This window comes from Nelumbo nucifera, chromosome 2 (assembly GCF_055504915.1).
Source record: "Nelumbo nucifera cultivar China Antique chromosome 2, China Antique-T2T, whole genome shotgun sequence".
Taxonomy (NCBI): domain Eukaryota; kingdom Viridiplantae; phylum Streptophyta; class Magnoliopsida; order Proteales; family Nelumbonaceae; genus Nelumbo; species Nelumbo nucifera.
In genome coordinates this window covers 73237747-73250432 of record NC_142650.1, presented here as the reverse complement: position 1 = coordinate 73250432, position 12686 = coordinate 73237747, and the positions used below count along the sequence as shown (strand labels likewise).

The window sequence follows — 12686 nt, the reverse complement described above, 5'->3', positions numbered from 1 at the left end:
TTAGGCTGTTTTTTGGTGATCAAATAGGTGGGACATATGTGTGTTTCAGTGTGGACCGAGTGGATGGTGAGTTGCTAGTGCTATGTGGTAGTTTTTGTGGTGCTGAAAGTAAAGAAATCAGTGATGAGTATTGCTAAAAAAAAATATTGTGACTGTAGGTGGTTCCACTAGTGTGGAGTGTGGTGAAAAGTGATTTAGAAGCTTGATATATGAAAAAAAAAGGGAGGAATTCAGATATGGGAGTTCAGCCCAGTCATAGTGGTAGCAGTGGATTCATGTAAATCGTAGTGGTGGTGGTGGACCCATGTATAGTCGTAAAGGTGGACGTGTTGGAGGCCAAGATTCAGGGGGAGCTCGTGGTAGAGGACCTAGTAATGGTCCAAGGAGGTGTACTTATTGTGGTATGGAAGGGCACACCATTAACTTTTGTTATGATTTGCATGGGCACCTTCAACTTGGGCAAATCATGTAGTGTCCAGTGATGGTAGTTCAAGATAGGATATCCAACAAGCTAACCAGATGCCATTTACATCTATGGATGTCTCTGGGAAGGAGATGATAAGTATCCTACATGATGAGTATGAGCGGTTTATTCAGGTCATCTCTCAACAGAATACAGCTACTCTTGCACATTCAGGTATGGCTTGTCTGCCATCCAAACCCACCTCTTGGATTATCGACTCTGGAGCTTCCGATCATATGACTAGGACTCTAGGTGTGTTTTCCTCCCTTTCACAGTGCTCCACATCACAGTCTGTTACCCTTCCTAATGGTTCCACATCCTCCATTTGTGGTGTTGGTAATGTTGACATAGACCCTTTTTCTCTCTCCTCAGTTTTGTATGTTCCCAAGTTCCCTTTTAATCTTATGTTTGTTAGTAAGCTAACCAAGTCCCTTAATTGCTCTATCACCTTTTACCCATCTTCTTGTGTCTTTCAGGATCTCAAGATGGGGAAGAAGATTGGTGGAGGGCATGAAGCTAGTGGACTGTATTATCTTGATGGTGGTGGTGGTTTGATAACAACCCTTCAGACATCCCTTTCTCCTCTTCAGTGGCACTGTAGACTTGGTCATCCATCACTTAAGCACTGAAGTCACTTATTTCGTCGTTGAGTCATCTTTCTATTTTGGATTGTGAGTCATGCTAGTTGGGGAAACATCATTGTGTTCCCTTTAGTCCTAGGGTTGATAATCGTATGTCAAGCCCTTTTTCTTTAGTGCATTCAGATATTTGGGGTCCAAATAGAATAGTGTCATACAATGGCTACAAATACTTTGTTATTTTTGTTGATGATTATTCAAGGATGACGTGGATTTATCAAATGAAAGAAAAGAGTGAATTGTTTTCCATCTTCCAAAAATTTTATGTTGAAATTTGCAACCAATTTGGTGTACACATTAAGATCATTCGTTCTGATAATGGTTGAGAGTACTTTTATACACCGTTTCAGGAGTATTTGGAACAACATGGCATTATCCATCAGACTTCATGTACCTACACCCCACAACAGAACGAGGTAGCTGAGAGAAAGAACCGTCATCTTTGGGAAACTACCAATCCCTTATGCACCATATGAATGTACCCAAAAATTTTTGGAGTGATGTTGTGCTTACACCTTGCTTCTTAATTAACCGAATGCCCATGCTCATCCTTGAAGGTCATTATCCTTTCACCACTTTGTTCCCTACCTTGTCTCCATTTTCTCTTACTCTCAGGGTTTTCGGGTGTGTATGTTTTGTTCATAATCTTGGACCCGGAATGGAAAAATTAGATGCACGATCCAAGTGTATCTTCTTTGGTTATTCCTGGACCCAGGAAGGGTATAAGTGTTATAACCCTAGTTCTCAGCATTCTTTTGTCTGTCTTGATATTACTTTCTTTGAGTCTACTCCATTTTTCTCTGGGTTAGGTGATGTCTCTTCTTCTTCTTCACCTCCTCCTCTAGAGTTCCTGTTGAGGACCCCATTCCACTTGTTCCAATTGTGACCAAGTCCTTGCCTCCGGTGTAAATTCCTGTTGAACGGACACCCATCCATCAAGTGTATACGCATCAAAAACATGTACCAGCTCCTCCTCCAACTTCATCACCGTCAACATATCCAATAGTTGTTACCACACCAGCCCCACCTCCTGTTTCTGATCTTGACCTTCCTATCGCCTTGTGGAAAGGTAAATGCAGTTGCACACTTTCATCCCATTTCTAATTATGCTTCTATCTCTCACCTTTCTGCTTCCCATCACCAGTTTGCTTCTCTATTGTCTTCTATTTCTGTCCTTACGAATGTCCAAGAAGCCCTTGCCTCTCCAGGGTGGCACCATGCAATGAAAAAGAATTCTCTGCTTTAGCTCATAATCATATGTGGGATCTCACCATGCTTCCTCCTGGTAAGCATGTTATAGGTTGTAAGTGGGTATACACTGTTAAGTACTTACCTGATGGTAGTGTAGAGCAGTTGAAAGCTTGACTGGTCGCCAAAGGATACTCTCAAACATATGGTATTGACTATACAAAGACCTTCTCTCCTGTTGCTAAAATTGGTTCAATTCGTGTTATGATATCTCTAGCTTCTATGTATAATTGGCCTCTACTTTAGCTTGACATCAAGAATACCTTTTTACATGGTGATATTCTTGAGGAGGTCTATATGGAGCAACCACCGGGGTTTGTTGCTTATGGGGAGGATGGTAAGGTATGCAGACTAAAGAGGGCCATTTATGGACTTAAACAGTCCTCCCGTGTGTGATTTGGTAGATTCAGTGAAGTGATAACAAAGTTTTGTATGAAACAGTGTCAGACTGATCACTCAGTATTCAACCATGATTCACATGCTAGGAAGATCTTACTGGTGGTATATGTAGATGATATTGTCATTACTGGCAGTGATAGATTGAGAATTGATAGGCTGAAGACCTTTCTGTAGGAGCACTTTCAAACAAAAGAGCTTGGTAAATTAAAATACTTCTTGGGGATAGAAGTAGCAAGGTCTAAGCATGGTATTAACTTGTGTTAGAGGAAGTATGCTCTTGATTTGTTGGAGGAGATGAGATTGTTAGGAGCCAAACCAGTTGAAACACCTATGGAACCAAATACCAAGTTGAGCAGTGATATGGGTGAAGAGTTTGAAGACCCTGGAAGGTATTTCATTTGTAGTGAGTGTGGTGAGTCAGTTTATGCAGAAACCCCGGGTTCCACATTGGGATGTAGTTCTAAGGATTGTAAGGTATTTGAAGGGAGCTCCTAGTCGTGGCTTGATATACAAGGGTAGAGGAAATCTTGAAATTGAGGGATACACCGATGCTGATTGGCCTGGTTTTGTATCTGACAGAAGGTCTACTACAGGTTATTGTACCTTCCTTGGGGGTAATTTGGTGACATGGAAAAGTAAGAAACAGACAGTTGTTGCAAGAAGTAGTGCAAAAGCTAAATACAAAGCCATGGCTCATACCACTTGAAAACTAGTGTGGTTGAATAATCTTCTACAGGAGATGGGATATTCCACTGGCAGTCCAATGAAGCTTTATTGTGACAACCAAGCTGCAGCCCACATCTCTTCTAATCCAATGTTTCATGAGAGAACAAAGCATATAGAATTTAATTGTCACTTTGTGAGAGAGAAGGTGCTTGGTAGAGTGATAAATACTGCATATGTTCACAGGAAGTCAATGGGCAGACTTATTCACCAAAGGGTTAAGTCAGGGAAGAGTGGACCACATATGTAACAAGCTGGGACTATATAATATATACTCACCAGCTTGAGGGGGAGTGTTAGTGTCGATTGTATAGGGGTAGTTTAGTCCTTCTATTTATATTTAAGCTGATGTGTAATGTTTATGTTAAGTGATGTGTCCCATACTTAACTAGGGACGTAATAGTCTTTTTGTTTTATTCTAATAGAAATATATAAAATAACTTGGCCGACTAGAGAGTCATTTTTCTCTCTTGTTCGAACCAGTTTTCTTCTTCACCTTTCTTCTCTTCTATTCTTCTCTTCTTCTATCCTCTATCTCCTCTAATCTTCCTCTAATTTTAACAGAGTTCTAGTGCAGGTCTGAACTTTATCAGATTCGAACAAGATTTCCTTTAGTTCTCTCTTCTCTTGGTCGTGTGCCAAGAAAATCTAAAAAACCCGAAGTGGCTGAATCCTGTGAGAGGGTTTAGTGGTGCTTTAACCCCTGTTTTGTGGATCATGTGATCCTTGGTGGCTGAGTATGAGGTTTTTGTAGGTCACATATGACCTACTTTTGGTATAACAGCACGAGTTGTTTTGTCTCCTCTGGTTCTGGTGATTAGGTGCCCTGGAATTGTGGTATACTGTGGCTGCTGGATTAATTTTGACCTGAAAACTGTCATAAAACCTGATTTTTTGGGGGGCATGTGGTGCTGTTTGTGGTCTTACTGTAGAGAAGTAGACTAGGTGGACTGCAGTTCTGGTATTAGTCTAGGGCTGGCTTGTGTCAGAAGTGGTTCCTGTGTGATTCCATTGGCTGTATTTAGGAAGCAGATGGGTTTTAAACAATGTCACTCAGATCATATGTTGTTTGTAGAGAAAGGTGAATGAAAAATTGCAGCCCTGGTAGTGTATGTGGATAACATAGTGGTCACAAGTGATTGGAAGACTGAAATACAGAAATTGAAGGAATTCTTATCCACTCAATTCTAAGTGAAAGATCTGGTTCCCTTATGCTATTTCCTTGGGATTGAAGTTTCCTGCTCACAAAAGGGAATATTTATTTCTCAAAGGAAATATGTCCTAGATATATTAGAAGACATATGAAAGCTAGGGGTGAAGCCTTCTGATTCACTCATTGACCTTAATCATCTATTGGAGTATAGTCAGGAAGAGGCTATAAAGGATGTGAAGCAGTAGTAGAGACTCCTAGGGAGACCTTTATATTTGTCCACGACTAAGGGTGTCAATGGACCAATTTTGGATTGGACCCTGTCCAGTCCAAAATCAATTTGGATGGATTGGACGGACCAACAAGACATATTGGATTGGACCAATCTGGTCCAAAATATTTATTAGATTAGATTGGACCTGGTCCATCCGTAATAAATTTATATTGGATTGGGTTGGATTAAGCCAATATTTGATCCATTGATAAAAGATAAGAATATAGGTGTCAATGGACTAGGTTTGGGTTGAAACCAATCTAAATCAAAACGAATTTGAACAGATTGGATGGTCCAGACATTGAATTGGACCGGTCCAAAATGGTCCAAAATATTCATTGGACTGGATTGGGCCTGGTCCATTTATAATTGACTCACATTGGACTGGATTGGATTGGACCAAATCCAGTCCAATTGACACCCCTATCCATGACTAGACCTAGTATTGCCTATACTACATGCGTCCTCAATCAATTTATGCATAATGCCAAAGACTACACATTTTGAGGCTGCTAAGAGGATTTTGAGATATCTCAAGAAGTTTCCAGGGGCTGGTTTGTTATTCCAAAAGCTTGGGCATTTGAAAGTTGGAAGTGTACAAAGATGCTGACTAGGCAAGAGCAGTTGATGATAGAAAATCTACTAGCGAATATTGCACTTTTGTGGGAGGAAACTTAGTGACATGGAGAAGCAGAAAAAAAAAGTGTGGTGGCAAGGCCTAGTGCATAAGATGAATACAGAGCTATGTCCCATGGAGTTGCTGAAATCATATGGATAAAGAACCTACTAAGTGATCTGAGTTTTACAGTTAATAGTCCCATGTCACTTTATTGTGACAAGGTTGCCATCAATATTGTAGCTAACCCAGTCCTCCACGACAAGACAAAACATATTGAAGTGGACAAGGACTTTATCAGAGAGAAACTTGAAGTGGAGAAGTATGTAGTCCCTATGTCAGCTTAGAGGATCAATTTGCAGATATCTTTACTAAGGGCCTTCATCACTTGCAGCACAATGACTTGTGTGACAAGTTGGGCATGATTGACAATTGACATTTATGTCCCAACTTGAGGGGGGGTCTTGGAACTGTTAATATTTAGTTTTCTCGTATATGTAGTGCTTCAGGGACACGATTGCCATTTTGTCTTAGTTTATAAGTCACCCTATATATAACAATTAGAATCGGCACGCCAGTGAGTTTTGGATCTGAAATCAATTTCTCTCTTCTTATCTTCTCCTCTCTTCTCTCATCCTTTTTTGTTGTCCTTTACTGGTAATATTGATGGTTAAAAAGGTAGAATTCAGAAATTTCAATTTGTGATGTAAACTAAAGAAACATGTGATTGGACCACTTTCAGTGGGATGAAGATTGTTGAAGATTAATTAGTTTTATGATGTTTTTCTGAGTAGATGTTTTATGTTAGTTGTTAGATAGGAGGTGGGGACCACAGTAGTTATGTGAGTCCTAATTTTATTATGTTTTTGAGTGTTATATATGTTGTTTTATGTTTCGCCGCCCTATAAGGGCATAGTTGTCTTTGTACTATTCTATTATTTTAGTATAAATAATAAGTGAAGGGGGTGGCCAGATTATTGCTCTCTTTTCTTTTCAACTTCTCTTCTTCTCCTTCTCTCTTCCTTCTCTCTTCAAGAAACTACTTTTCTTTCATATTTTTTAATTCAACATATTTCTACTTGGAATCAGAGCATCGACTAGGGTTTCTTGAAGCATTCTCATGCAGCCCTAGATCAGCCGACTGCATGAAGTAGTAAAGGGCTGAACGATCTACTATAGATTGCCCAGTTCTTGGAGTTTTTGGTGGGATCTAGACATCAAGAAGGTGATCTACTGTTCGGCATCAAAATCAGGAAGAACTAGAGTACGGGGTAGAGTCCTAGAAAAGTTGGACTCTTTGTTTTTGATTTGATCTTGGGCGCCCAGGTATTGTTAGTTTTCTTTTGATTTTCTGAAGAGGACGATTTGATTTCTGGAATTTTTTAGGCCTCCCGGAGTGATCGATTCACTTTTCTCTCTGTTAGGAGGCATGGGGAGGAGAGAGATTTCCCTCTAGCTAGGGTTTTCTTCTTCCGGAAGGGTTGGTTTCTGTGTGTGTGATATTAAATTATTTTTTGCAGGTCTTCAATCTATTTTTTTTCTTACTATTGAACTGTTTGAAGTAAGATGGAGAGTTGGAATACCGAGATGAAATCTATCGGTACTGTGGGATTGGGTGTTGGAGGTAGTAGTGATATTTTTGGGTATGGGAGCATTACTACAGTAAAACTTGATGGTACAAATTATTTGGAGTGGGCACAATCAGCTAAGATGGCTATTAGTGCCCGTGGAAAATTAGGGTATCTCACTGGGGAGGAGAAGAAACCTAATACAAACTCTTCCCGATGGGTGCAAGAGAATTACATGGTAATGTCTTGGCTGTGTAATTCTATGTTACCTCATATTGCAAAAAATTTCCTATGGGCTAATACTGCTAAGGAGATTTGGGATGGAGTGACTGAAACCTACTCTCAGAAGCAAAATGAAGTCAGAGCCTATCAGTTAAGAAATCAAGTGATAAGTATGAAACAGGGAGAAAAACCTCTTGCTGTGTATTTCTCCATGCTGAAAACCCTATGGCAGGAAATAGTTCACTTAGAAACTGTGGTATGGGAAAGTGTAAATGATGCAACAACTTATCACAGACTGGTAGAGGAATAGGGTTTTTGAGTTCTTGGTAGGGCTGAACCCTGAATTTGACATTGCTAGGCAACATATTCTTTCTAGGGAGGGTGTGACACTCTCTTAGGCCTATGCTTTTGTCTCTGGAGAGGAGAGTAGGAGGAACGTAATGTTGAGACAGCCTAGGATTGATCAGTCGGCTATGGTTGGTACAACAAAACCTAAGCCGAATGGAGACAGGGGCAGTAGTGAGACTAGAAGGGAGGATAAGAAAGCCTTGGTGTGTGATTATTGCAAGAAGCCTAAGCATACCAGGGACACTTGTTTGAAGTTTCGTCCAAATCTTATGCTTACTCGGATAAGAAACAAGAAGGAAAATGCAAATGTAGCCACTACAGGAGACTCTTCAGCCCCTCTCTCCCAAACTGATTGGGAGTCCATTGCAGTAGCAGCAGTGAGAACAGAATTGGAGAGGTTTGTACAACTTATGAGTAAGAAAGATTCACCCAGCTCTAGCCTTCTAGATGGATAGCAGAATGCAGGAACCAACTATATCACTTCCTTTGCACATACAAGTAGTTCATATGCAACTGCAAATCTTGCATCCACTTCAGGTAAGGAGGGACCTCCTTGGATTGTAGACTCAGGAGCATCTGAGCATATGACTAATGCCCCTACCATTTTCAGTTCCTATCAGTTGTGTTCTGGTCTCTACAGCAGATGGTTCACATATGCCCATTGCTGGGAAGGGGACAGTTAGAGTGACCAATGATATAACTTTGTCTTCTGTTTTACATGTCCTTGTACTTCATACCAACCTGTTATCTGTTAGTTCTTTGACAAAAAATTTGAATTGTTCCGTGACCTTTATTCCCGGTAATTGTGTTTTGTAGGATCTGGAGTCAAAGAAAATGATTGGGAGTGGTCGTGAGATGAATGGAGTCTACCTTCTGGATGAGAATCCGAGGCATTAGGGCCATCATGTTAGCAGCAGCAGTAGTGGTGGGTCAGAGTCAGTGAACCAAATTATGCTTTGGGACAATCGCTTGGGACATCTTTCTTTTAGTTCTTTGAAATGTCTTTTCCCAAAGTTGTTTGAGTCTGTTCAATCATCTACTTTGGAGTATGAGAGTTGTCAGTTAGGAAAGCATTGTAGACAATCTTTTAAACCAAGTAATAAAAGAAGTACTTTTGCTTTTAATATTGTTCACACTGATGTATGGAGGCCATATCAAATCCCTTCTATGGGAGGATTTCGTTACTTTCTCTTGTTTGTGGATGATTATACACGATATTCTTGGATATATTTGATGAGATCACGTGATGAGGTTCCTAACTTAGTACGACAATTCCACCAGATGGTTCTCACACAATTTGGAGTGAGAACTAAGGCTTTTAGATCAGATAATGCCAGAGAGTACTTTGAGAAGGACCTGACCACGTATCTCTTAGAACATGGTGTAGTTCATCAGAGCAGTTGTGCATATACACCGCAATAGAATGAAGTTGCTGAGAGGAAAAGCAGACACATTGTGGTGGCAAGGAGTCTTATGGTGTGTGCTTCAGTTCCTGTACAGTTCTGGGGAGATGCAGCTCTTATAGCCATGCATTTTCACGGACTTTGGGGTTTAAGGTGCCATTTAGCCTTCTTTTTCCAGATGGAGAGATATTTCATATACCTCTGAGGGTTTTTGGTTGTGTTTCTTTTGTTCACATTCTTGGTCCTCATCGCAAGAAATTGGATCTTAAGGCCAAGAAATGTGCTTTTCTTGGGTATGCTCAGAACTAAAAGGGGTATTGCTGTTATGACCCAGTGTTGAGGAGCAGATTTGTCACTATGGATGTTACCTTTTTTGAATCCACATTCTTCTTCTTGAGTGGTTCTCCTCAAGGGGAGAGTTTTGGGGAGAATAACTCACAATCTGTTCCTCTTCCTGTTTCGGTGGTGCCTCCATCAGTTCAGCCAGCATCTACATCAGTTCAACCAACACTTGCACCTCCAGTTTCATTACCTGAGCCACTACGGGCAGCCTCACAGAAATATCAGCGCCGACAGATGATGGTTGACTCCACACATCCTCAACCCACACCACTCTCTGCGAGTCCTTCTGAAACTCCAGATTTGGCAGATAAAGTTCCAGGTAATCCTCTTGAGCTTGAGCCTGTTATGTTTTCTGATGATAATGTTTCTGTCCCTAACACCATTGTTGCAGCTGATCCCACTGACCTTGATCTTCCCATCGCACTTCATAAGGGGAAGAAAAAGTGTACAGCCCACTGCATTTCACACCATCTTTCCTATAGTGCCTTATCACCCTCCTACCGTGCTTTTCTTTCTTCCCTGGATTCAGTGTCTATACCCAAGAATGTTACTAAGGCTCTCTCCAAACCTGAATGGAAAACAACTGTGCAAGATGAGATGGATGCTTTGGTCAAAAACCAAACTTAGGAAATAGTTGATCTTCCTCCAGACAAGGAGATAGTCAGATGTAGATGGGTATTCACAGTGAAGTATAAAGTTGATGGCAAGATAGAGAGGTACAAGGCAAGGTTGGTAGCAAAGGGTATACTCAGACCTATGGTGTTGATTATCTGGAAACCTTTGCACTAGTAGCTAAGATGAGTTTAGTTCGCATCGTTTTATCTCTAGCAGCCACCTATTCATGGCCCTTGTTCCAACTTGATGTCAAAAATGCTTTCCTCAATGGTGATTTATAGGAGGAGGTATATATGGACATTCCAACAGGCTTTTATGAAAATGTTGGTAAATGAAAGGTGTGCAGACTCGGAAAATCTATGTATGGATAGAAATAATCACCTAGGGCTTGGTTTGACAGGTTCAGAGGGGCACTCATCTGTTTTAGATACACACAAACACAGTTTGATCACACCCTCTTTATGAAGAGGAGAGATGCTCTGGTGTCAATTCTGATTGTGTATGTGGATGATATAGTGGTGACAGAAAATGATCTGGAGGAGATTGATGATCTCAAAAATCATTGTAGCAAGAATTTGAGATCAAAGATCTTGGTGAGCTCAAATACTTCTTAGGGATTGAAGTTGCAAGATCCAAGCATGGGATTTTCATTTTACAGAGAAAGTATGTATTTGACCTACTGTGAGAGATTGGGAAGCTGGGGACCAAACCAACAGACACTCCTATTGATCCAAATCACAAAATTAATGGTGTGGATGGTGAGTTGGTAAAAGATGTGGGGAGATATCAAAGAATGGCGGGCCGACTGTTGTATTTGTGTATGACATGACCAGATATTTCTTATGCTGTCAGTGTTGTGAGCCAGTACATAAATGCACATCGGGTTCAGCACTGGGAAGCTATTGAAAGAATACTTGCATACTAAAAAAGCACCCTGGCAAAGGCATTCTTTTCTCAAATCATGAGAATCTGAAGCTAGAATCCTATACAGATGCAGACTGAGCATGATGCTTAGATGACAGGAAGTCTACATCAGGAGTGTGTACCTTTGTAGGTGGAAACTTGATCTCTTGAAAGAGTAAGAAGCAAGTGGTTGTGGCAAGGTCAAGTGCAGAGGCTGAGTATAGATCCATGGCTCATGGTGTCTCAGAACTTCTTTGGGTTAGATCTCTTTTGAGTGAGATTGGGGTGAAAGCAGAAGAACCTATGATGTTATAAGAGAAAGGGTAACAACCGGAGAAGTTTGTTTGCCTTATGTCTCTTTAGAGTTGCAGCTGGCTGATGTTCTCACTAAAGGGGTGGCAAAGAATAAGCTTGAACATGATCTACGCAAGTTGGAAATGTGTGACATTTACTCCCAACTTGAGGGGGAGTGTTGAAGATTAATTAGTTTTATGATGTTTTTCTGAGTAGATGTTTTATGTTAGTTGTTAGTTAGGAGGTGGGGACCACAGTAGTTATGTGAGTCCAAATTTTATTATGTTTTTTGAGTGTTATATATGCTGTTTTATGTTTTGCCGCCCTATAAGGGCATAGTTGTCTTTGTACCGTTCTATTATTTTAGTATAAATAATAAGTGAAGGGGGTGGCCAGATTATTGGTCTCTTTTCTTTCAACTTCTCTTCTTCTCTTCTTCTCCTTCTCTTCTCCTTCTCTTTTCTTTCTACTAAGATATCCATAATGGCTTCTTGCAGAGTTGGAGAAAAATAAAAATAGAAAGGGTGAAAATCCAGAACCACTTAACAAAGGACCTAGAACCAACTATAGGATTTATGGGAACTGCTCGCATAAGCATAATATGAAGAAAAAATCATTCAAATAGTGTTTACAACATTTTTGCGATTTTACACATAAACATGGAACATGATTGAAACTATCATAAGAAACCTACTAACTCCTCAACTACTTAATCAATGGCTCTAAAATTTTAAAAGTATAAACCAATCATAATAGACAAATCAAAATTCAAGGGTACATCCTATAGATGGAAAATAAAATGACCAAAACAAATATGCTATCTAAAAGTGTAGAAATGCATAAAACTTTTGGAAAATTCTATACACGACCACTTGGCTTCGAACTTATTATCCTATCTATAGTAATGATATCATACTAAATTTGAAGTTTTTAAGATTATCTACTTTTTATGAAAAATGCCAAAATAAACTAAACTTCTAATATGAGTAAGGTTTAGGGAAAGATATGACAATATACTATTTATTTATGTTATCAAAAAAATAATAAAAAATGAACTAAGGAAATAACTTCAGTAAAATAGGTAATATGAAAAACATATTGTACTGGACTAACCAATGGAGTATCCAGTATTAATATTAATGTGATATCTTGATGAAGTTTTGTTGAATGGAAGGTATCTGGAAATTGCAGGTTGTCATCATCATATAGACTATTTTGTCAATAAATTAAGGTAAATTTCCAGTCCCCTACACCCCCCCCCCCCAAAAAAAAAAAGAAAAAAAAAAAAACAGTAAACAAAATCTTGTTTTGGAGTTCTTATAGATAAAGGTAGAAATGATGCACAGCTTGGATAATGAATAGGGTGGGTAACAACAAAACATATAATATTGCATCATTGGCAAGTACCAATTCCATTTTATTTGAGTGTCAAAACATTGTCACTAGGGCCCAACATATATTGGAGAATTATACCATGAAT

At 39.7% G+C, this 12686-nt stretch overlaps 1 protein-coding gene across 2 annotated transcripts in view; it reads right to left on the bottom strand.

Moving 5' to 3' along the window:
• Positions 1 to 12686, bottom strand: part of LOC104604152 (cationic amino acid transporter 2, vacuolar-like) — a 77337-nt gene that overhangs the window by 28071 nt on the left and 36580 nt on the right. The window lies entirely within an intron of this gene.